The sequence below is a fragment of the Protopterus annectens genome, chromosome 9.part0, assembly GCF_019279795.1.
Source record: "Protopterus annectens isolate FY-2018-M chromosome 9.part0, PAN1.0, whole genome shotgun sequence".
NCBI classification, from domain to species: domain Eukaryota; kingdom Metazoa; phylum Chordata; order Ceratodontiformes; family Protopteridae; genus Protopterus; species Protopterus annectens.
This window is the reverse complement of record NC_056743.1, coordinates 1,927,613,937-1,927,635,225: the sequence shown is the minus strand read 5'-3', so window position 1 is coordinate 1,927,635,225 and position 21,289 is coordinate 1,927,613,937. Positions and strand designations below refer to the sequence as shown.

The following is a 21,289-nucleotide window of genomic DNA, read 5'->3' as shown; positions in this document are numbered from 1 at the left end:
CTTCCCAATCTTTACCACTTTCTTTCCTCACACCTTCCAAATTTCCTAGGGAATACCATCTGTTTCAGAAGTCTTCCCTGTTGACTGATTATACATATTTTTTATCTTGTCTCTTCCTTAGGTGTTAATTGTTGGGCCTCATTTGCAGCTAACCTTGCCATAATTAAGTCTTCCAAAAATATTTCCATTTGTATCTTAATTCCTTTACTTGGTCATTTTCTTGTTTCAGCCATCTTCTGTTGTTCTGTCTTAATGATAAGCTGGAAAAATCTGTTCTCTCAGTTCCCACCATACTCCCATTCTACTATATGATTCATGCAGCTTCTCTACTGAATACCATCTATTACTGGTTGATAATATATATCAGTTGCACTTCCTTGACTTCAGATACTGCACAATTTAATGTCTACAATGTTTACCATCTAGCAGCTTTACTGCATTAACTCCATTCAAAGTCTTATTGATCTATACGGCATCTGTTCTTTTATATGCTATGTACTGCCTACTCATATTAAATGTGTACCTGCTCTGTACTGCAAAATGTAGAAAGAACACATATATGTACTACATGTAATCATGACTACATCATGTGGGGCATTTCTGCTTCTTCAGTGCTGATGTACACAAGCTGAATCATCTGATCAACAAAACAAACAAACGTTTAAGAAAAATTCCAGCAGCCAGCTTACTCTTATAGAAGTAGGGCACCTGTCTGCATCAAGGAGGAGGACTGAATGACAACATGCCAAAGATACTTGTGGCTGTACAGGCAAGTGCAACTTTGTTGTTTGTTAACCAGGTGGGACTGTATCTCTCAATGCCACCCTTCCTCCTGGATACAGGACAGGAACCTTACTGACAGGAACTCATTTCTTGATGAAGACAATAGGTATAGCGCTCCACAACCCTGTAGTTTGTGATGAGATGACAGGTGGCGTGTGTCACAGGCAAGTGTGTGTAAATGTTCACATCTGCAGGGAAGAAAAATAAAAACAAAAGTAGATACAAAGACATCAGAGGATGGGCCCTTACAGTACCACCATCAAAAATGACAAGGTTGCATGACATCTCAAAAGAAATGTCTGACAGTTACCAGATTATGATGACAGACCCATAATCCACTGTGGGATGAAGAACTGATCCAAGAGTTGCAGTATGAAGCAGATGGTATGACTGACATTACTGATGACATTACTGAATGTAGCAAAGGCTGTTGGGGGGTGGGGGGTGGGGAGAGAGAGATCTACCCTTCCCTTTATACAATAACGTTCAAGTTACTACCACTGGAAAAATCACTCTGACTTATGAACCCAAATGTTACTGGTTGATTTACACACCTACCAACTACTTCACACACCATCAGTGTCTGCACCCGGAGAGACTGAGCACAGAATAAGACAGGCAATAAATTATTTTTGTTACAAACTTTTATTAAGATTCTTTATTACTTTAATTTGTACAGTAGTTAATGTGCAATTCTTATTGTTATTGGGTCACAGTCAGGATTCACAAAGTTCTTGGCACTTTTAAACACAGAACAAATACTGGCAGCGTTACTGAGTTCACAGCAGAGGGGAAGGGTTAAAGAGGCCAAGGCGTGGAAGCAACTGTGCAGATTCAAGCTCAAGTGTGGTCTAGTTCTGACACCTCATGCTGTATGTGTACAAAAAAAACAATCAACAGAAGTCATTAGTGCTCTTTAATAAACAAAATGTCTGGTTTTTTACATAATCATAAAAGCAGATCAGCAAGATTAGAGCTCCAGCCAGCATCCGCAGTGTAAACAAAAAAAAGAAAAAAAAACATAGCAGCTGACCACTTTGGTCATCAGCTGAGAAATGAAAAGCCTCTTGTTTTTCAGTGGGTGAAACCAGCTCACACATCACTGCTCTGTTTCCTTAACTAGTCAGCACAAATCCAAGTCCAGTTTAAACCGGTGCATGCCAGCTGATACACTCTTATTACAATCACAAGGAAAAAAAAAAGTGGTAGTCCAAAGCTCTCATACACAGTGGTACTGTCCTGTAATACAAACCAGAAACAATCTACTAGTTGTTTAGGAGTTGCAGCTACTGCTTTATATCTGAAAAATGTTTTGACTGGTTAGTATGGGCTTAAGGAGACTGTAAAACATTTAAACACAGCAGAGATTACCTGCATCATAAATCTTTAAATTTGTTTTCTACAGCTGCCTTTCATCACATTTTTCAAATTGATGTTTGCAGGAATTAATTACTAAACCTTTGCTTTTGGTCTGTAGATGATTTTTTCATAAGAATTATGTTCAATTCCAAACAGCATCAATTCAGCGCTGCACTCCTGACTTCCACTCCATTTCAAGTAATGATCTCTAAACATAACTACCCCATGCTGAGAGCAAGCAGTAAGCCCTGCATAAGTATATTTATTAAAGAAAACATGTCTGGCCACTGTTACCCTGCATTCTGCTTTTCCAAAAAGTCACTGGTACTGTACTTTTCAGTTTTCCATCTATGGAGTGGATGTTGGAAGGCTCTTTAGTGCAAATGAGGTGATGTTGATGCCAGGCTAATGCAAGGGCCTTGACAAAAGCATCAGGCCAGCCTTCTTTTAATATAGCATAGCAAAAAGCTGCTTTTTCTGGACCACCTTAACGTCAGGACTATGGCCCACTCTTACAGTTTAGGCACCAACATGGCACCTCACATAACTCCCAGTGGAGTGTCACATGCTGCTGCTTTTGAGGGTTCTGTCCTCCAACAATTCAGTCTAAAATTTGCATGGGCAGCTAAGACATTATTAAATGACATATTCCACAGCTAAAGTTTATTGCTCATCTACACTAATCACATTTTATAGGCCATAAAAAATAAACAAAATGCTTGTCACAAAGTGAGACAGGTTTAGCATACCTTACTGATGCAGAAGTCCAGAGACTTCAGGTCCATCTGACACCACAGTATGGAAAATAATTCACTGTTCTGCTGCTATCATTCACGCCTGGACCAATGGGTCAACTAGACCATTATTTATTCACAAATCAGTCTTTGGTCACATGTTGATGAGATGCACAAATATGTCAGGAAGATCCAAAACCATTTTATTCCTAAACAAAGAACCTTGAGGTTTACAGACTATCTTTGAAAAGAAATAAAAGCTAAAAAAGTAACATCTAAGCAGTTTAGCCTGCACATTGTTTTTAAATACTGTAATTTTCCCAGCTAACCCAGAAATTAAGACAAATACTGACTGTACCCCGACAATGCAATGCTCATCAGAGGTTATGATGTGTGACTGCAGTAACACCCATACCAAAGAACTTGAACGGAGTAGGGAACTACTTAAACATGGGAGTGGTTCATTTTTAAGGCAATCAAGAGGAGTACTGTCTATTCCTAGTGCCCTCTAACATAAAAAATATATATATCTTGCCAACCACTGTATCATGTTACTGTCAAAGGTGCAGAATGCTACCAGCTATTTTAGGTTTGAACACAAATAACTACCACTAACTCATTTCTGAAATATTCAAACCCTAACGGTCTTATGACAGATTTGTATTCTCATATCCCATTCAGTATCATTTTTTTCAGGGTTTTTGTCTTGCTTCTCTTACCACACTGTCATCCCAGACTCTGCTTGTTCTAGGCCATATAAACACCGAACCCCGAGTGCTTTGCTTCTGCCCAAAAAGCTAGACAATTTGTGCTCCTCTTTCAGTGCATTAAAACAAGAGTCCAGCTAATGCAGTATGTCTCACACAACAATGAAGACAGAAAAAAAAGAAACAAGTTAAGGCAGTGAAAGTAAAACAAAACCATCTGCACATGCAGAGGTGGACCTGAAGGCCATATTAGTTGCCTTCAGAAGTTAAATAGGCACTCATTACAGGAACAGATTCACATCACTAGCAGTACAAGTTATTCTACAAAGAAAAGAAAACAGAGTGCAGAAGATACCTGCTAAAAAAGATGCATTTTTTGGACAAGGTGCACATGAAAATCAACACTGTGATCTCATTTATAAAACAAAAGAGCAGTGTTTTTTTTTCAGAGAACTAATATATCAGAAATAAAGACTATCTCAAGCAAATAAGAGAACTCAGACCCAGCTAAGCTTTCTTTTTTTAACAAACTCCTAATCATCTACTACATTAAGGACAACATACAACTCTGCCTCAAACATGAGGTAGAGATCTCTGCACTAGGAAGACATGCACCCTAACAGCACACTACTACCCTAAAAGTATCCCTATTGTTTAAGAAAGCAAAGGCAGTCACACCTGCCATCCAGGCCATGTATTATAAAAACTGCTGCCAAGGCATTTCTAAGACTTGCACTATTATTGTTCAGTGAGAAATTTATCCAGCCACCATCATATTAGGAAAACCAAGTGATCATCCCTTACCCCCAACTCCATGGAATTCACAACTACATAACACATGTATGCTCAAGGGGTAGAATCAATGTACCACCCCTAAATTCAATTCCATGATCGCATGTTGTGTTTAGCCACAGGAAACAGTGTTGTCACTTTCTACAGCCAACAGCTTCAACAAAACATGCTTTTCATGAGCAGCTGTGCCTGAGGAACTGCTAAATGTGCTGTCACAGTGCTGCCAGTTCTAACAGGCTTCCAACATCCAATCCACAAAGTACAGTTGTGTACACTTACCATAAATGTAGATGTACAAGTGTATTCACTGTTGCAGTCATCACTTTTGGGTTGGTTATCTGCTTGTAGTAGCCCTCAGTCGGCCTGATTAACAAAGTCTTGGGCCCTGCGTCGGTTGCTCTCCCTTTTTCCATGACGTCAGGGGTATAAAACATGCAACCGACGCCATTACATCAGTTTTTCTTGCCCCAGATGTCAGGTGCCCCCTTAATGGGAAGCAATTAAATCTATAAATATACAAGGTTATACCTCCAGCAAAAAAGCAAATACACCAAAAAGCTTTTGAAGACAGCAAAGGAAAGTAGAGGTATATCCAAAAAAAGAAGGGGGCTGGAGGGAGGGTAACCAGGACTGCAACAGTGAATACAATCAAACATCGACATTTAGGGTAAGTATACACAGCTGTACTATGCTCTTCATGTTTCACTGTTACAATCATCACTTTTGGGTAGATTCTCAAAGCTAAAGGATGGGAGGAGGAATTTAAATAGAATCAGGACCAGCTAAAAGGCCCTGCAAGACTGCAGTGGCAAAGCCAGCTCTGGATTTAGAGAAAATTGGCAGATGGTAATGTTTGGTGAAAGTATGTACATAACTCCAGGTAGCAGTTTCTAGGTTGTCCCTGGTAGGGACGCCTCTGAGAAAGGCTGTAGAGGTAGATGCAGCCCTGGTAGAGTGGGGTCTGATCCCGTGGGATAGGTTTTCCATGGTGTTTGTAGCAGAAATTAATGCAATGGCCTATCCATATGGAAATGGTTTTCTTTGAAATAGCCTTCCCATCTGCCCCTGCAGCAAATGCCACCCGCAGTTGATCAGATTTCCTTTGAGGTTTAGTTCTGTCCTAGTAGAATCTAAGTTGTCTGTGCACGTCAAAGGAGTGCAGAATCCATTCCCCTTTGTTCTGTGGATTAGGAAAGAAGGTTGGCAAATGCATGGACTGATTAAGGGCCACACTGGATACCGCCTTGGGCATGAAGGAGGGATTGGTCCTGAGGGACACCCTGTCCGCGTGAAAGATGATGAAAGACTCCATTGCTATGAGGGCCTGTAATTCAGATACCCTTCTTGCTGAAGTGATTGCTAAAAGGAAAGCTGTTTTTCAAGAAAGGAATTTTAAGTCCGCAGTGGCAGCTGGCTCGAAACTAGGAAGGGTGAGCTTTTCCAATACAAAGTTGATGTCCCAAGCTGGAGTTGGAGCTCTCCTGGGTCGTCGTAGATTTTTGGCCCCTCTGAGGAACTGCTTAAGCAGTGGATGAGAGAAGAGGGGTGGTTCTGTGTTATAATGAGCTGAGACGGCTGAGGCGTGAATTTTGATGGAGGAGAAAGACAGGCTGTTATGAAGCATTTCAGTAAAGTATTGTAAAATCTGAGGTAAATTGGGCACTATTGTGCTCATCCCTTGAGATTTTCCATTTTTCAGTGTAAGACTTTCTGGTACTAGGCCTCCTTGCCTCTAAAATGATATCCATCACTGGTTTACTGAGGGATGGTAAAGGAGAAATAATGTAATTAGCCAGGCTGCTAGATTCAGTGTTTGAAGTTGAGCGTACAGAATTTGGTTCTTCTGCTGAGACAATAGAGTAGGAGTCTGAGGCAGGTGCCATGGGGCCCACAGTGACACTGCGCAAGAGGGGGTACCAGTGTTGGCGTGGCCACTCTGGTGCAATCAAAATCGTCCTTGGTTTGTCTTGTTTGATCTTTAGTAGTACACTTTGGAGAGCAGAGGCAGAAAAGGAAAGGCATAAACTGATAGTTTTTTTTCAGCTGAAGGACACAGCATCCACTTTCCAAGCTTGTTTGTGGGGAGTCCTTGTGCAGAATTTGTCCACCTGACAGTTTTGGGGGGAGGCAAACAGGTCTATATCTGGGCTCCCTCATTTGCTTGTCAACATGTTGAAAATTCTTGGTTCCAGTTTCCACTCGTGTGGGTCCATGAGGTTTCTGCTTAGTTCGTCTGCCAGTGTATTTAGTTTTCCTGGCAGGAACTGAGGTTGTAAATGTACTTGATAGCTCAGGGCTGTGTTCCACAATGCCATGGCTAGTCTGCAGAGGGGGTAAGAATGTGTACCCCCCTGCTTGTTTATGTATCACATAACAGTGGAGTTTGTCAGTCTTTATCATTAACTGTCCTGGAAGAATGTGGTCCTTGAAGGCTGTCAGAGCATTCTGTACAGCTAACGCTTCTTTTTGATTGATATGCAGGTGCATTTGACTTGGGTTCCATTTGCCCTGAATGCACTTCCCTGCCAGGTGGGCCCCCCATGCATAGTCTGATGCATCTGTTATTAAGGTTTGGGAGACAGGGGGTAGTGTGAATGGTAGTCCCCTGTTTTGGTGGCAGGCCTCTGCCCACCAAAGGAACTCTAGGCGTAGGCAAGGTATGATAGGAATCATTGCTTCTAGATCCTGTGAATGTTGACACCATAGGCTTTTGAGATACCAATGCAGTTTCCTCATATGCAGCCTTGCATATGGAATTAGAAGAATGCAGGAGGCCATGAACCCCAGGGTTTGCAGTATTTGCCTAGCAGATAACTGGGTTTTTGTGGCCACTTGTTTGAAGTAGGTTGTCAAATGAAGCTGTTTCTCTGGCGTGAGAAAAGCTATCTTGGAGGTTGTATTCAAGCTTGCTCCCAGGAATATAACTTGTTGACAGGGTACCAAGGTGTGATTTCTATTCGTTTATCGTGTACCCCAGACAAGTCAGTACCCTTTGAACAAAGGCCAGATGATTCAAAAGTATGCCCTGGCTTTCTGCCTGAATTAGACAATCATCCAGATATGGGTATATTTGAATACTTCTTTGCCTACAGAATGCAATGAGTGGAGCTAGGCACTTTGTGAATACCCTGTTTGCAGTAGATAATAAAGGGCAGTGCAGAGAACTGACAGTGCGTGTAGCCTGCTTTGAAGCAGGTATTTTCTGCAAGACTCCCTGATAGGGATGTGCAGGTATGCTTTTTTAAAGTCTAGTGTTGCCAATCATGCATCTTTGCCTAGTATAGGAAGCAGCTGGTGAAGAGTCAGCATCTTGAATTTTGGAATCACCAGAAAGGTATTTAAGAGTAGAAAGGTCCATGATAGGACACCATGTATTGCCTTTTCTGGGTACCAGGAAAAGTCTCGAATAGAACCCTTGTCCCTTTTCCTCTTCTGGTATCAACTGAATAGCCCCCATGCTTAAGAGAGAGAGTATTTGATTTTGGGCCTCTGCCCACTGATTTGGGGGTAGATCTGGCCACCCACCTGGTGTTGGTAAGGAGTGGAAGTGAAATCTGTATCCTTGGGACACTATATTTAAAACCCATTTGTCCTGGGTAATGAGTTCCCAGTTTTTGGCCTGCAGACCAATCTTTCCGCATAAAGGAGCATTCAGTTGGGAAGTACTTGGAAGTTTTAGAAGCAAGTCATTGAGATGGTTTTCCACAGGGGGGAGTCTTACTACTCCCTGATTTGGGTGCGGAACCCCCCCCCCCCCACTGCTTAGTCTTGTGTCTCCTGGGACTGAAACCTGGGATTTCTGCTATGTCTGGGTTTGGCTTGAGAAGACCTTGAAGGGGCTGGAAAGGATCAATTCTTATAGGGCCAGTGCCTACTAAATCAAGGAGGCTGAACTTGCAAAAAATCTTTAACAGTTTGCATAGATTTAGCTTTATCTTCCATCTTTTTAAGAACTTCCTCAGCCTTGTTGCCAAACAGGCGGTCCTGATTTAAGGGCGCATCCAACAATTTAGCTTTAACATGATCAGGTAAAGATTGCTCCTTAAGCCAAGCATGCCTTCTGAGCACAGAACCAGTAACAGCAGCCCTGCAAGAGGCCTCTAAAGAATCAAATCCACATTGCAAAGTATATTTTCCAACCTGTTCAGCAGAATGCATTAAATCCTGTAATTCTTTATTTTCCACAGAGTCAGGAATCAACATCATTTTCTGTTTAAGCAATCCAATAACATGTTGATACTTTAACATATGAAACTGGCAGTTTAAAGACCTAATGGCCAAGGTTGCAGAAGTGTATACCTTCTTACCCCATCTATCCAACGGCCTGGAGTCTCTATCAGAAGAGGTAGGATTTTTAGCAGTAGTAGCCTTAATGCCCTTGGGACCCTGTGAAATAGTCTCTGGATCCGCAATAGGATTTTTAAAAAGGAACTTGTGTTTATCAGGAGCCCTGTAATATCTGTCAGGTTTTCTGGGAGCAGGAGGCAAAGAATCAGGGGCCAAACTAGATTCCGAAAAAGCATAATCAACCATGTCTAGTAAAGGAGGAATAGCTAAAGGCCTATGCTGAGGCAGGAGTAAGAAATCCCAAAGCCTCTTTTTTGAATAAGGAAAAATCCCGGCTTTCCCAGTGGAAATGCTCCCTTAAGTATGTAAGGTTTCACCAGAAGAAAAATCCTCAGGAGCAGAAGCATAGGTAATAGAGTCCTCCACATCAGAATCCTCAAATCCAGATCATCAGAAAAATCAGAATCCTGCTCTGAAGATTCATAAACAACTTCAGTCCTAGGTCTCTTAGAAGGGGGAGGCTGGCTTCCCCTGATTAGAGTTCTAAGATCTTCAGCCATTCCTATTTGTTTTTTAGGCATAGAGGCCTGGAGCATGTGGCCTGGGTGTCAGTTTTTTAGGCATGGTTCGAGATTTAGGTCTAAAAGAAGGAGGAGGCGTCGGTTTAATATGCAAGTCCGTAGGACTGAATACACCCTCAGAAGCTGGTGCCTGCACAGCGGCTCCGGACCCATCCAAGGTAGAGACATCCGCAGGTTCCACAGTTGAAGCAACTCACGGCATACCGGACTCTGAATGGGTTTCAGTAGAGGCCTGCGAATCAGAAGTAGCGGGTATCAGGGGCTGCGAAAGCGCCTCACTGAGTACCGGCGACTGGCTTAGGAGAAGTGTCGTCGGCAGTTTTGGACCTCGGCGGCCTGTCTCTGTCTTTATCCTTGCATTTTTTCAGAATCCCGGTAGTCGGATGGCTAACCGACAACATTTCTGGATAATTAAACCAAGAACCGAAATATTTAGAGGCGTAAATATACCGACGATGGATAGTGCGCTGATTAAATAAAGCACAAAACCGACAGAGCGGTACATTGTGGTCAGGGCCTAGGCAAGGAATACAGTATGAATGAAAATCTTTATGAGGTATTTGCTTTCCACAAGTAATGCAATTATTAATTTTTACTGACATCGGTAAGGAGCAAGAAAAAGTTTCCCCAACGGGGTACTTAGCTTTAGTTGAAGACTTCGGTTCTGAAACTCGAAAATGAAAATTTCAGGAATTGGCCGACTGGCACTTGCGAACTGCTTCGAGCACCGCACGGCAAGAAAGACTGATGTAATGGCGTCAGCTGCATGTTTTATACCCCTGATGACCTGACGTCATGGAAGAAGGGACAGCAACTGATGCAGGACCCAAGACTTTGTTAATCAGGCCGACTGAGGGCTACTGCAAGCAGATAACCCAAAAGTGATGACTGCAACAGTGAAACACGAAGAACATCCCTAAATTTCACATGCAAGGGCACGTAGGAACCCAGTGCATTCACTATCACAGTATCATCTACAGGTGCAGACCTGGAAATGCTAGCCAAATTAATTCTTCGAAGATCAGAAAAGCATAATCAGAAAATTTATGTCAAGAAACAGCAAGAAAAAGCATCAAAGTTCTTCTCCATTACCAAGTGACTCACTATTAGAATGCACTCTTTCTTCCTTACCATTTAAAGGAACAGTCTGGAGATGCTGCTTGAATATGCAGGCAGATGTCACAACTTGGTAACATCCATCATGCTACAAAGGCTGGTACTTAACAGAGGGCACATCTGTCACATTAACAAAAGTGATAGGAAACAGTTCTGGTAATTCCACCAACACATTTTTCAAAGCCCACAAGCCACCAAGGCAGGCCATAATGAGACTGCATTCTACGTAACTCATAACAAAGTTATGAAAATCAATTTACTTACTACAGATCTACTATGGAGAATATGGCTTAAAAAAGTAGAAAGATATGTACTAAATAGATGATTTACTCAGATGAGAAGAATCTTGTACAAAGAGAGATTATACACGGGTTTCTGTTGAGATTTTAAGGACCAGAATCACAATCATCAGAAAGTACAGTTGTGTACACTTACCATAAATGTAGATGTTCGAGTGTATTCACTGTTGCAGTCATCACATTTGGGTTATCCTGCCAGGGGGTAGCCCTCAGTCGGCCCAAATGCCAGAGGCTTAGTATTTCTGCATCGGTTGCTGTCGCTCCATGACTGATGCCAGGTCGTCAGTGGTATATAATCAGGCAGCCGATGCCATTACATAAGTTTTTCTTGCCCTGTCAGGAGCCCCCAAATAGGGAGTTAGGTTATGCTGGAAGAACACCAACAGTAGAAAGTAAATACCAAAAATTCCCTGTAAGGAGAAAGGAAGACAGAGAGACAAGGGGGATGGAGGGAGGGAAACCAGGACTGTAACAGTGAATGCACTCTAACATCTACATTTATGGTAAGTGTACACAACTATACTATGTTCTTTGTGTGCCACTGTTGCAGTCATCACCTTTGGGTTGATTCCCAAAGTTGAAGAAAAGGGTGGAGGCAGTCAAGAAGACTGGAAGGGCTGGCTAGGATGCCCTGCAAGACTGCGGTGGCAAAACCTGTCCTGAATTTGGAGAAGATAGGCAGGTGGTAATGCTTGGTGAAGGTATGAACACATGGTCATGTTGCAGCCTCCAAGATGTCCCTGGTGGGGACCCCTCTGTGAAAAGCTTCAGAGGTGGAGGTTGCCCTGGTGGAATGTGTCCTGACCCCCTTTGGTGGCAGTTTCCCGTGCTGTTTGTAGCAGAAATGGATGCAGTGTGCTATCCATTTGGAGACTGATTGATTGGATATGGCCTTATCCTCTGCCCCTACTGCAAAGCTGACTAGCAACTGATCAGTTTTTCTAAACTATTTAGTCCTGTCCAGGCAGAATCTGAGCTGCCTGTGCACATCTGGAGAGTGCAGAATCATTTCCCCTTGTTTTGTGGGTTAGGGAAAAAGGTGGGCAAATTATGGATTGGTTGAGAGCCACACTGGACACCACTTTAGGCATGAAGGATGGGTTAGTCCTGAGGGAGACCCTGTCAGCATGGAAAATGATGAAGTGCTCTACAGCCATGAGTGCTTGTTGGTCTGATACTCTTCTAGCTGAAGTGATGGGCAGAAGCAAGGTTGTCTTCCAAGAGAGGAATTTTAACTCTGCTGAAGCTGCAGGTTCAAAGGGGGTTAGGGTAAGCTTTTCCAACACAAAGTTAAGGCCCCAAGCTGGGGTAGGAGCTTTTCTGGATGGCCTTAAGTTGTTAGCCCCTTTTAGGAAAGTACAGTTCTGTACACTTACCATAAATGTAGATGTTCAAGTGTATTCACTGTTGCAGTCATTATATCTGGGTTTTCTGCTTGCAGGTAGCCTTCAGCCGGCCTGATTATCAAAGTCTTGGGTCCTATGTCAGTTGCTGTCTCTTCTTCCATGACATCAGGGGTATAAAGCATGCAGCCGACACCATTACATCAGTTTGTCTTGCCCCAGATGTCAGGTGCCCCATAATGGGAAGCAATTATATAAAAGGTTACACCTCCAACAAAAAGCAAATACACCAGAAAGCTTAAATACAGTAAACAAGAAGAGAGGTATGGCCAATAGAAGTCAGGGGGCTGGAGGGAGGGTAACCAGGACTACAACAGTGAATACACTCCAACATCTACATTTATGGTAAGTGTACATAACTGTACTATGTTCTTCGTGTTTCACTGTTGCAGTCATTACATTTGGGTAGATTCCCAAAGCTAAGGAAGGGAGGAGGCAATTTGAGAGCATTAGGACCAGCTATTAGGCCCTGCAAGACTGCAGTGGCAAAACCAGCTCAGGGTTTAGAAAAAATAGGCAAGTGGTAATGCTTGGTGAAGTTATGTACAGAACTCCAGGTAGCAGCTTCTAGGATGTCCCTGGTAGGAACACCTCTGAGAAAGGTTGCTGAGATAGATGCAGCCCTGGTGGAATGTGATCTTACCCCCTGTGGGGTATGTTTTCCATGGTGCTTATAGCAGAAATGAATGCAATGGCCTATTCACTTAGAAATGGTTTGCTTTGAAATGGCCTTCCCCTCTGCCCCTGCAGCAAATGCAACCAGCAGTTGTTCAGTTTTCCTGAGGGGGCTAGTCCTGTCCAAGTAAAATCTAAGTTGTCTGTGCACGTCCAGAGTGCACTATTCATTCTCCTTTGTTCTGTGGATTAGAAAAGAAGGTTGGCAAATGAAGTGACTGATTGAGGGCCACACTGGATACCACTTTTTGCATAAAGGAAGGATTGGTCCTGAGGGACACCCTGTCTGCATGGAAGATGATGAAGGGCTCCACTGCCATGAGGGCCGGTAATTCAGACACTCTTCTTGCTGAAGTGATGGCTAGAAGGAAGGTTGTTTTCCAAGAAAGGAATTTCAACTCTGCAGTTGCAGCTGGCTCAAAGGGAGGTAGAGTGAGCTTTTCCAATACAAAGTTAGGCTGGAGTAGGGGATCTCCTGGGTGGTCAAATTTTTGGCCCCTCTGAGGAATTGCTTCAGCAGGGGGTGAGAGCAGAGCTCCATATTATAAAGTGCTGAAATGGCTGAGGCATGAATTTTAATAGAATAGAAGGAAATGCCCTTGTGAAGCATCTCTGTTAAGTATTGAAGAATATGCAGTAAGCTGGGCACTGTTGTGCCCATCCCCTGAGTTTGGCTCCAGGAACAGTATCTTTTTCACTTTTCAGCATATGATTTTCTAGTACTAGGCCTCCTTGCCTCCAGAATGACATCCAGCACTTGCTTACTGAGGGATGGTATTGGAGAGCTCAGGTAATAAGCCAAGCTGCAAGCTTCAGGGTTTGAAACTGGGGGTGCAGAATCTGGTCCTCCTGCTGGGACAGCAGGGAAGGGGTCTGAGTCAGGTGCCATGGTTCCAGCAGTGACACACTGCGCAAGAGGGGGTACCAGTGCTGGCGTGGCCAGTCTGGTACAATGAGTACTGTCTTTGGTTTGTCCTGTTTGATCTTTAGTAGAACTTTCGAGAGGAGAGGCAGAGGGGGAAAGGCATAAACTGAGAGGCTTTCCCAGGAGAAGGACAGGGCATCCACTTTCCAAGATTGTCTGTGGGGAGTCCTTGTGCAGAATCTGTCCAATTGGTAGTTCTTAGGGGAGGCAAACAGGTCTATTTCTGGGCTCCCCCATTCGTTTCTCAACATGTTGAATATCTTTGGTTCCAGTTTCCACTCGTGTGGGTCCAATGAGATTTCTGCTTAGGTCGTCTGCCAGTGAATTTAGCTTGCCTGGCTGGAACTGAGCTTGTATGTGTACTTCGTAGCTCAAGGCTGTGTACCACAGAGCCATGGCTAGTCTGCAGAGAGGGTATGAATGGGTTCTCCCCCCTGCTTGTTTATGTACCACACAACAGTGGTTTTCTGTCTTTACCAATAATTGTCCTGGAAGAATGTGGTCCTTGAAGGCTGTCAGAGAATTCTGTACAGCTAACATTTCTTTTTGATTGGTATGCAGGTGCATTTGACTCGGGTTCCATTTGAACTGAATGCACTGTCCTGCCAAGTGAGCCCCCCATGCATAGTCTGATGGGTCTGTTGTTAGGGTTTGGGTGGCAGGGGGTAGAGTGAATGGCAGTCCCTTGCTGTGGTAGCAGGCCTCTGCCCAACAAAGGAACTCTGTCTTTATACAAGGAATGATAGGAATCATTGTTTCCAGGTCCTGAGAATGTTGAAACCATAGGCTTTTTAGATACCATTGTAGTTTCCTCATACGTAGTCTTGCATATGGAATTAGTAGGATGCAAGAGGCCATTAACCCCAGGGCTTGCAGTATTTTCCCTGCTGATAGCTGGGACTTTGTGGCCAGTAGTTTGAAGTAGGCTGTCAAATAAACTTGTTTCTCTGGCTTGAGGTAGGCCATCTGGGAAGTTGTGTTAAAGCTTGCTCCCAGGAATACAATTTGTTGGCAGAGTACTAGATGAGATTTATTTTCGTTTATGGTGTACCCCAGTGAGGTTAGCAGTTTCTTTACAGATGCCAGATGATTTAATAGTATGTCCTGGCTTTCTGTCTGAATTAGACAATCGTACAGGTATGGGTATATTTGAATATTTCTTTGCCTGCAGAGTGCAATGACTGGAGCTAGGCATTTTGTGAATACCCTGGGCATAGTAGATAAGCCAAAGGGCAGTGCAGAGAACGGTTAGTGCATGTAGCCTGCTCTGAAGCGTAGGTATTTTCTGCAAGATTCCCTTATTGGGATGTGCAGGTAAGCTTCCTTTAAGTACAATGTTGCCAACCAGGCATTTTTGCCTAGCATGGGAAGCAGCTGATGAAGAGTTAGCATTTTGAATTTTGGGATTACCAAAAAGGTGTTTAGGATAGACAGGTCCAGGATAGGATGCCAGGAGTTGTCTTTTCCGGGTACTCTCGGTTGCTCTGCTGGAACAGGTTGAATAGCCCTGATACTTAGAAGAGAGAGAACCTGCTGTTGAGCCTCCGCCCACTGATTTGGGGGTGGGTCTAGCAAACCTTTTGGGGTTGGTAAGGTGTGGAAGTGGAATCTGTATCCTTGGGAGACTATATTTAAAACCCATTTGTCTTGGGTAATGAGTTCCCAGTTTTTTGCATGCAGGACGATCTTTCCCCCTAAAGGAGCAGTCAGTTGAGCAGGGATTGGAAGGTTTAAGATCAAGTCATTGCAACAGTTTATCAAGGGGGGGTGTCATACTACTTCCAGCTTTGGAAGTGGGAGCCCCCCACTGCTTAGGCCTGTGAGTGCATTGAGACTGTAAGCCTAGGTTGTCTATTGTTCCTGGGTTTGGACTGAGAAGGCCTGCAAATGACAGGAAAGGACCAATTCTTAGAAGGCCAATGCCTACTAAATCTGGGAGGCTGTACTTGCAGGAAATCTTTAACAGTTTGCATAGATTTATCTTTTTCCTCCATCTTTTTAAGTACTTATTCTGCTTTGTTGCCAAACAGGCCGTCTTGGTTTAAGGGAGCATCCAGTAATTTAGCTTTAACATGATCTGGCAAAGTTTTCTCCTTAAGCCAAGCATGCCTTCTAAGAACAGACCCAGTGACAGTAGCCCTACAAGATGCCTCTAAGGAGTCAAAATCACATTGCAAAGTATGTTTACCAACTTATTCAGCATAATGCATTAAATCCTGTAATTCTTTATTTTCAGCACAGTCAGGAATCAACATATTTTTCTGTTTAAGTAATCCAATAATATTTTGCTGATACTTTAACATATGAAACTGGCAGTTTAAGGCCCTAATGGCCAAAGTAGCAGAAATGTATACCTTCTAACCCCATCTGTCCAGGGCCCTGGAATCTCTATCAGAGGGGGTAGGGTTTTTAGCAGTAGTAGCCTTAATGCCTTTGGTTCCCTGTGAAATGGTCACGGAACTTGTGACCTGTCAGGTTTCCTGGGAGCCAGAGGTAAAGTGTCTGGGGCCAGGCTAGATTCCAAGAAGGCATCATCTACAATGTCCAGTACAGGAGGGATAGCTAAAAGCCTGTGTTGAAGTAGGAGTAAAAATTCCCTATGCCTCTTTTTGGAGTCAGAATAATCCTGGCTTTCCAGGCGGAAATGCTCCCTAAGAGTGTGCAAAGTTTCACCAAAAGAGAAATTTTCTGGAGGGGAAGCAGAGGGAATGGAGTCCTCTGCATCATAATCCTCGTATGTAGATAAGGGCAAATCCTGGTCATCAGAAGAAACAGAAATTTCAGAATCCTGATCAGAAGAATCAGAAGGAAAATCAGTTCTAGGTCGATTAGAGGGAGAAGGCTGGCTTCCCCTAATTAGAGTAATAAGGTCTTCAGTCATTCTTATTTGTTTTTTAGGCATATGGGCCTGACCATGTGGTTTGGACGTCGGTTTTCTAGGCGTGGATCGAGTTTTAGGCCTTGAAGAAGAAGATGGTGTTGGTTTGATATGCATGTTAGTAGGCCTGAATACACCCTCAGAAGCCGGTGCCTGCACAGGGGCTCCAGACCCATCCAAGGTAGAGACATCCGCAGGTTCCATAGTCGAAGAAGCATCTCGTGGCATACTGGACTCCGAATGGGTTTCAGTAGAGGCCTGCGAATCTGAAGTAGTGGGTATCAGGGGCTGCGAAAGCGCCTCACTGTGTACCGGCGAACTGGCAACTAGCTTAACGGAAGCATCGTCGGCAGCTTTGGACCTATGCAGTCTGTCTCTGTCTATCTTTAGGTTTTTTCGGAATGTCGGTAGTCAGTTGGCTTATTGAAGCCATTTTTGGATAAATAAATCGAGTACCGAAATAGTTTGATGCGAAAATGAACCGATGACGAATAGTTTGAGGATTGAATAAGGCAGAAAACCGACAGCGAGGGACGTCGTGGTCTAGGCCTAAGCAAGGAATGCAGTACGAATGAAAATCTTTATGAAGTATTTGCTTTCCACAAGTAATACAATTGTTAACTTTTACTGACATCGGTTTAGAGCAAGAAAAAGGATCCCCAATGGGGTAACTTAGCTTTTTTGAAGACTTTGGTTCTGAAACTCGAAAACGAAAATTTCAGGAGTCAGCCGACCGGCACTTGCGAACTGCTTCTGCTTCGGGCACCGCACGGCAAGAAAAACTGATGTAATGGCGTCAGCTGTATGCTTTATACCCCTGACTACCTGACGTCATGGAAGAAGAGACAGCAACCGACGCAGGACCAAAGACTTTGATAATCAGGCTGGCTGAGGGCTACCTGCAAGCAGATAACCCAAATGTAATGACTGCAACAGTGAAATACGAAGAACATCTGTTTGATGAGAGGGTGTAAGAAGAGAGGTGGCTCTGTGCTGTAATGAGCAGAGATGGCAGAGGCATGAATTTTAATAGAAGAGAAGGATAGACCCCTGTGTAGTAGGTCTGCCAGGTAATCCAGGATGAGAGGTAGGGAGGGCTGTGTCATTCCGGCTCCCTTAGCCTGGATCCAGGTGCAAAACATTTTCCACTTGTTAGCATAGGATTTTCTAGTGCTGGGGCGTCTGGCCTCGCATACATCATCTAAGACTTGTTTGCTTAGGCTGGCAGCTTGAGGAGAGGTCAAAGAATAAGCCAGGTTGCCAGGTTGAGGGTCTGCAAATGGGGATGCATGAATTCTCCATTCCCCTGGGTCAGGACTGTTGGGATCTGAGGTAGGTGCCATGGTGTCAAGTGTGACAGTGCTGGCATGGCCAGTCTGGGGGAATCAGGATTGCCCTTTGTTTTTCCTTCCTTATTTTGAGCAGTACCCTTGAAATGAGTGGTAGAGGGGGAAATGCATAGACAGAGAGGTTTACCCACTGGAAGGATACAGCATCCACTTTCCAGGCCTTGCTGTGAGGTTCCCAGGTGCAGAATTTGCTGAGCTGATGATTGGGGTGGGAGGCAAAGAGGTTGACCTTCGGGTGCCCCATTTCTGGATTACAAGGGTGAAGGTTCTGTGGTCTAGCTGCCACTCATGTGGGTCTAGCAGGTTTCTGCTTAAGTTGTCTGCCAGAGAGTTTAGAGAGCCTGGCAAGAATTGTGCTAACAGGTGTAGTTGCATGGCTGGGGCCATGTGCCAAAGAGTCATGGCGAGCCTGCAGAGAGGATAAGAGTGAGTCCCTCCCTGCTTGTTGATATACCACATCACTGTGGTGTTGTCTGTTTTGATCAGTAGAGGCCCCGGGGAGAGTAGGGGTCTGAAAGCTGTCAGGGCGTGCTGAACAGCTAGCATCTGGTTTTGGGTGACGTGCAGATATATTTGATTTGGGCTCCAATGGCCCTGAATACACCTGCCGTCCAGGTGTGCACCCCAGTCATAGTCTGATGTGTCTGTGGTGAGGGTCTGGGCAGCGTGGAGTTGTGAGAAGGGAAGCCCCTTGTTGTGGCTGCATGCTGCCCACCAAAGAAAATCTTTCCTTAGACAAGGTATCATTGGTATGATAGTTTCCAAGTCTTGAGAGTGTTGACACCAAAGGCTTTTTAGGTACCATTGTAGTTTCCCCATATGCAGTCTGGCATATGGAATGAGTAGGATGCGGAAGGCCATGAACTCTAGAGCTTGCAGGATATTTCTTGTGGATAACTGGGTTCTGGTGGCTAGTTGAGAGAAGTAGCCTGTCAGGTAGGCTTGTTTTTCTGGAGTAAGGAATGCCATCTGGGATGCTGTGTCCAGGCTTGCTCACAGGAATACAATTTTTTTTGTGTGGGGAATAGTTTTGATTTCTTTTAGTTGATAGTATACCCCAGGGAGGTCAGTAGGTCCTTTACAAAATCAGGTGCTGTAGCAGCTTTTCCTGTGTGCCTGAATTAGGCAGTCGTCTATGTATGGGTAAATTTTAATATTTCTTTGTCTGCAAAAAGCAATGGCGGGAGCCAGGCATTTTGTGAAAACTCTGGGAGCAGTGGATAAGCCAAAGGGAAGCGCAGAGAACTGAAAGTGCATAGGTCCTGCCCTGAAACGTAGGTATTTCCTGCATGATTCCCTGATTGTGATGTGTAGGTAGGCCTCTTTTAAGGTCTAGGGTGGCTAACCAAGCATCCTTGGAAAGCATTGGTAAAAACTGCTGGAGGGTGAGCATTTTGAATTTTGGTATCACCAGAAAGGTGTTTAGAATGGATAGATCGAGAATGGGGTGCCATGTGCCCTCTTTTCTGGGTACCAGTAAGAGTCTGGAGTAGAAACCTTGGCTTATCTGTTCTGCAGGAACATGCTGTATTGCCCTCACGGAGAGCAAGGAAAGGACTTGCTTTTTGGCCTCTGCCCTCTGGTTTGGAGGAAGATCTAGAGAACCCTTTTGGGGTTGGCAGAGGGTGGAAATAAAATTTGTATCCCTGGGACACTAAGTTGAAGACCAATCTGCTGTTGATAATGGTGGCCCGTTTGCTTGCGCTGAAGGAGAGTTTTCCTCCTAGGGGCACAAGCAGGTGGGCAGAGGTAAGCGGTGGAAGTGTAAAGTTATTGTGAGTTCTTACCATAAGAGGGTGGCTTTGCACTCCCTGTTTTTGAAGAGGAGGAACTCCATTGCTTAGATCTCTGCATTCTTTGGGGCTGGTGTTTTTAATGCTCTAATAGTAAGAGTAGCAGAGGTGTATACTTTTTTTACCCCATCTGTCTAATGCTCGGGAATCCCTATCTGAGGGGATGGGATTCTTAGCTGAAGTTGCTTTGATTCCTTTAGGTCCTTGAGAGATGACCTTGGGGTCAGCAGTAGGATTTTTGAAAAGAAATATGAGAGAGTCAGGGACTCTGTAATACCTGTCGGTTTTCCTGGGAGCAGGAGGGAGGGTGTCAGGAGTCAGAATGGATTCCATAAAAACATCATCCACAACATCCAGGACAGGAGGAATGGCCAAAGGTCTGTGCTGTGGTAGATCTAAGAATTCCCTGAATCTCCTTTTTTTTGACTGAGGACACTCCTGACATTCCCAACGGAAATGCTCCCTTAAAGTATGTAGGGTTTCCCCAAATGAAAAATCCTCTGGTGGAGAGGCAAAAGGAATGGATTGCAGTGCATCAGAATCCTCATAAGCAGAGAGGGGTTGCATAGCTTCATATTCAAATGCATCAGCATCATTGGACTCCTGTTCAGATAAAACTACTGGGGACAAGTCTCTTTCTTTTGGAAGGGGTAGCCTGGCTTTCCCTAATAAGCATAATATGGTCTTCCACCATTTTAAGCATTTGAGACTGAGGCAAGGAAGCAGGTGCCTGAGCTTGGGTCATCAGTTTTTTGGGTGTGGTTCGTACCCTAGGCCTTAGAAACTCTGTAGTTTTAGAAAGAACTGGAGACGCAAAAAAAGTCGTTGGTCTGTGTCAAGTATCAGTAGTGCGAAGTACTTCCTTGGAAGCTGGTGCCTGCACAGTGGCACTGGACCCATCCAAGGTAGAGACATCAGCAGGATCCTTAGTCGAAGAGTCTCGCGGCATACCGGACTCCGAAAGGGTCTCAGTAGCGGCCTGCGAATCCACAGAAGTGGGCATCAGGGGCTGTGAAAGCACCTCACTGAGGACTGTTGAACCGATGACTAGCTTAACAGAAGAGTCATCGGCAGTTTTGGACCTGTGCGGTCTCTCTCGCTCTGTCTTTATACTTACATTTTTTCGGAAGATCGGTAATCGGATGGCTTACCAAAGTCATATCGGAATTCGAGGACTGAGAGCGAAAATATCTCAACTACAATAAGGGCCCAACGACATATAGTTCTGGCGTTGAACAAAGCACAAAAGCGACAGCGGGGAACTTCGTGGTCTGGGCCTTAACAGGTGATGCAGTAAGAATGGAAGTCTCGGTGTGGTATTTGCTTTCCACAGGTGAGACAATTGTTAACTTTTTCTGACATTGGTTAGAGCAAGAAAAAAGGATCCCCAATGGGGTACTTAGCTTTAGAAGACTTCAACTTCAATCTGGAAATGAAAACTCAGGTAGTGGCCGACCGGCAGTCGTGCGAACTGCTTCTGCTTCGGGCTCCTCGGCAAGAAAGACTGATGTAATGGCGTTGGCTGCCTGATTTTATACCACTGACAACCTGACATCAGTCCTGGAGTGACAGCAACCGACGGAGAAATATTAAGCCTCTGGTATTCGG

General features: G+C 44.2%; 1 protein-coding gene across 2 annotated transcripts in view; it reads right to left on the bottom strand.

Moving 5' to 3' along the window:
* Positions 1–1,409: 1,409 nt before the first annotated feature.
* NACC1 (nucleus accumbens associated 1) overlaps positions 1,410–21,289 on the bottom strand; it is a 652,977-nt gene continuing 633,097 nt past the window's right edge. For both annotated transcript variants that reach the window (XM_044084734.1, XM_044084735.1), the window contains exon 7: positions 1,410–1,653. The gene's annotated coding sequence lies outside the window, so the exon portion shown is untranslated. The remainder of the gene's footprint in view (positions 1,654–21,289) is intronic.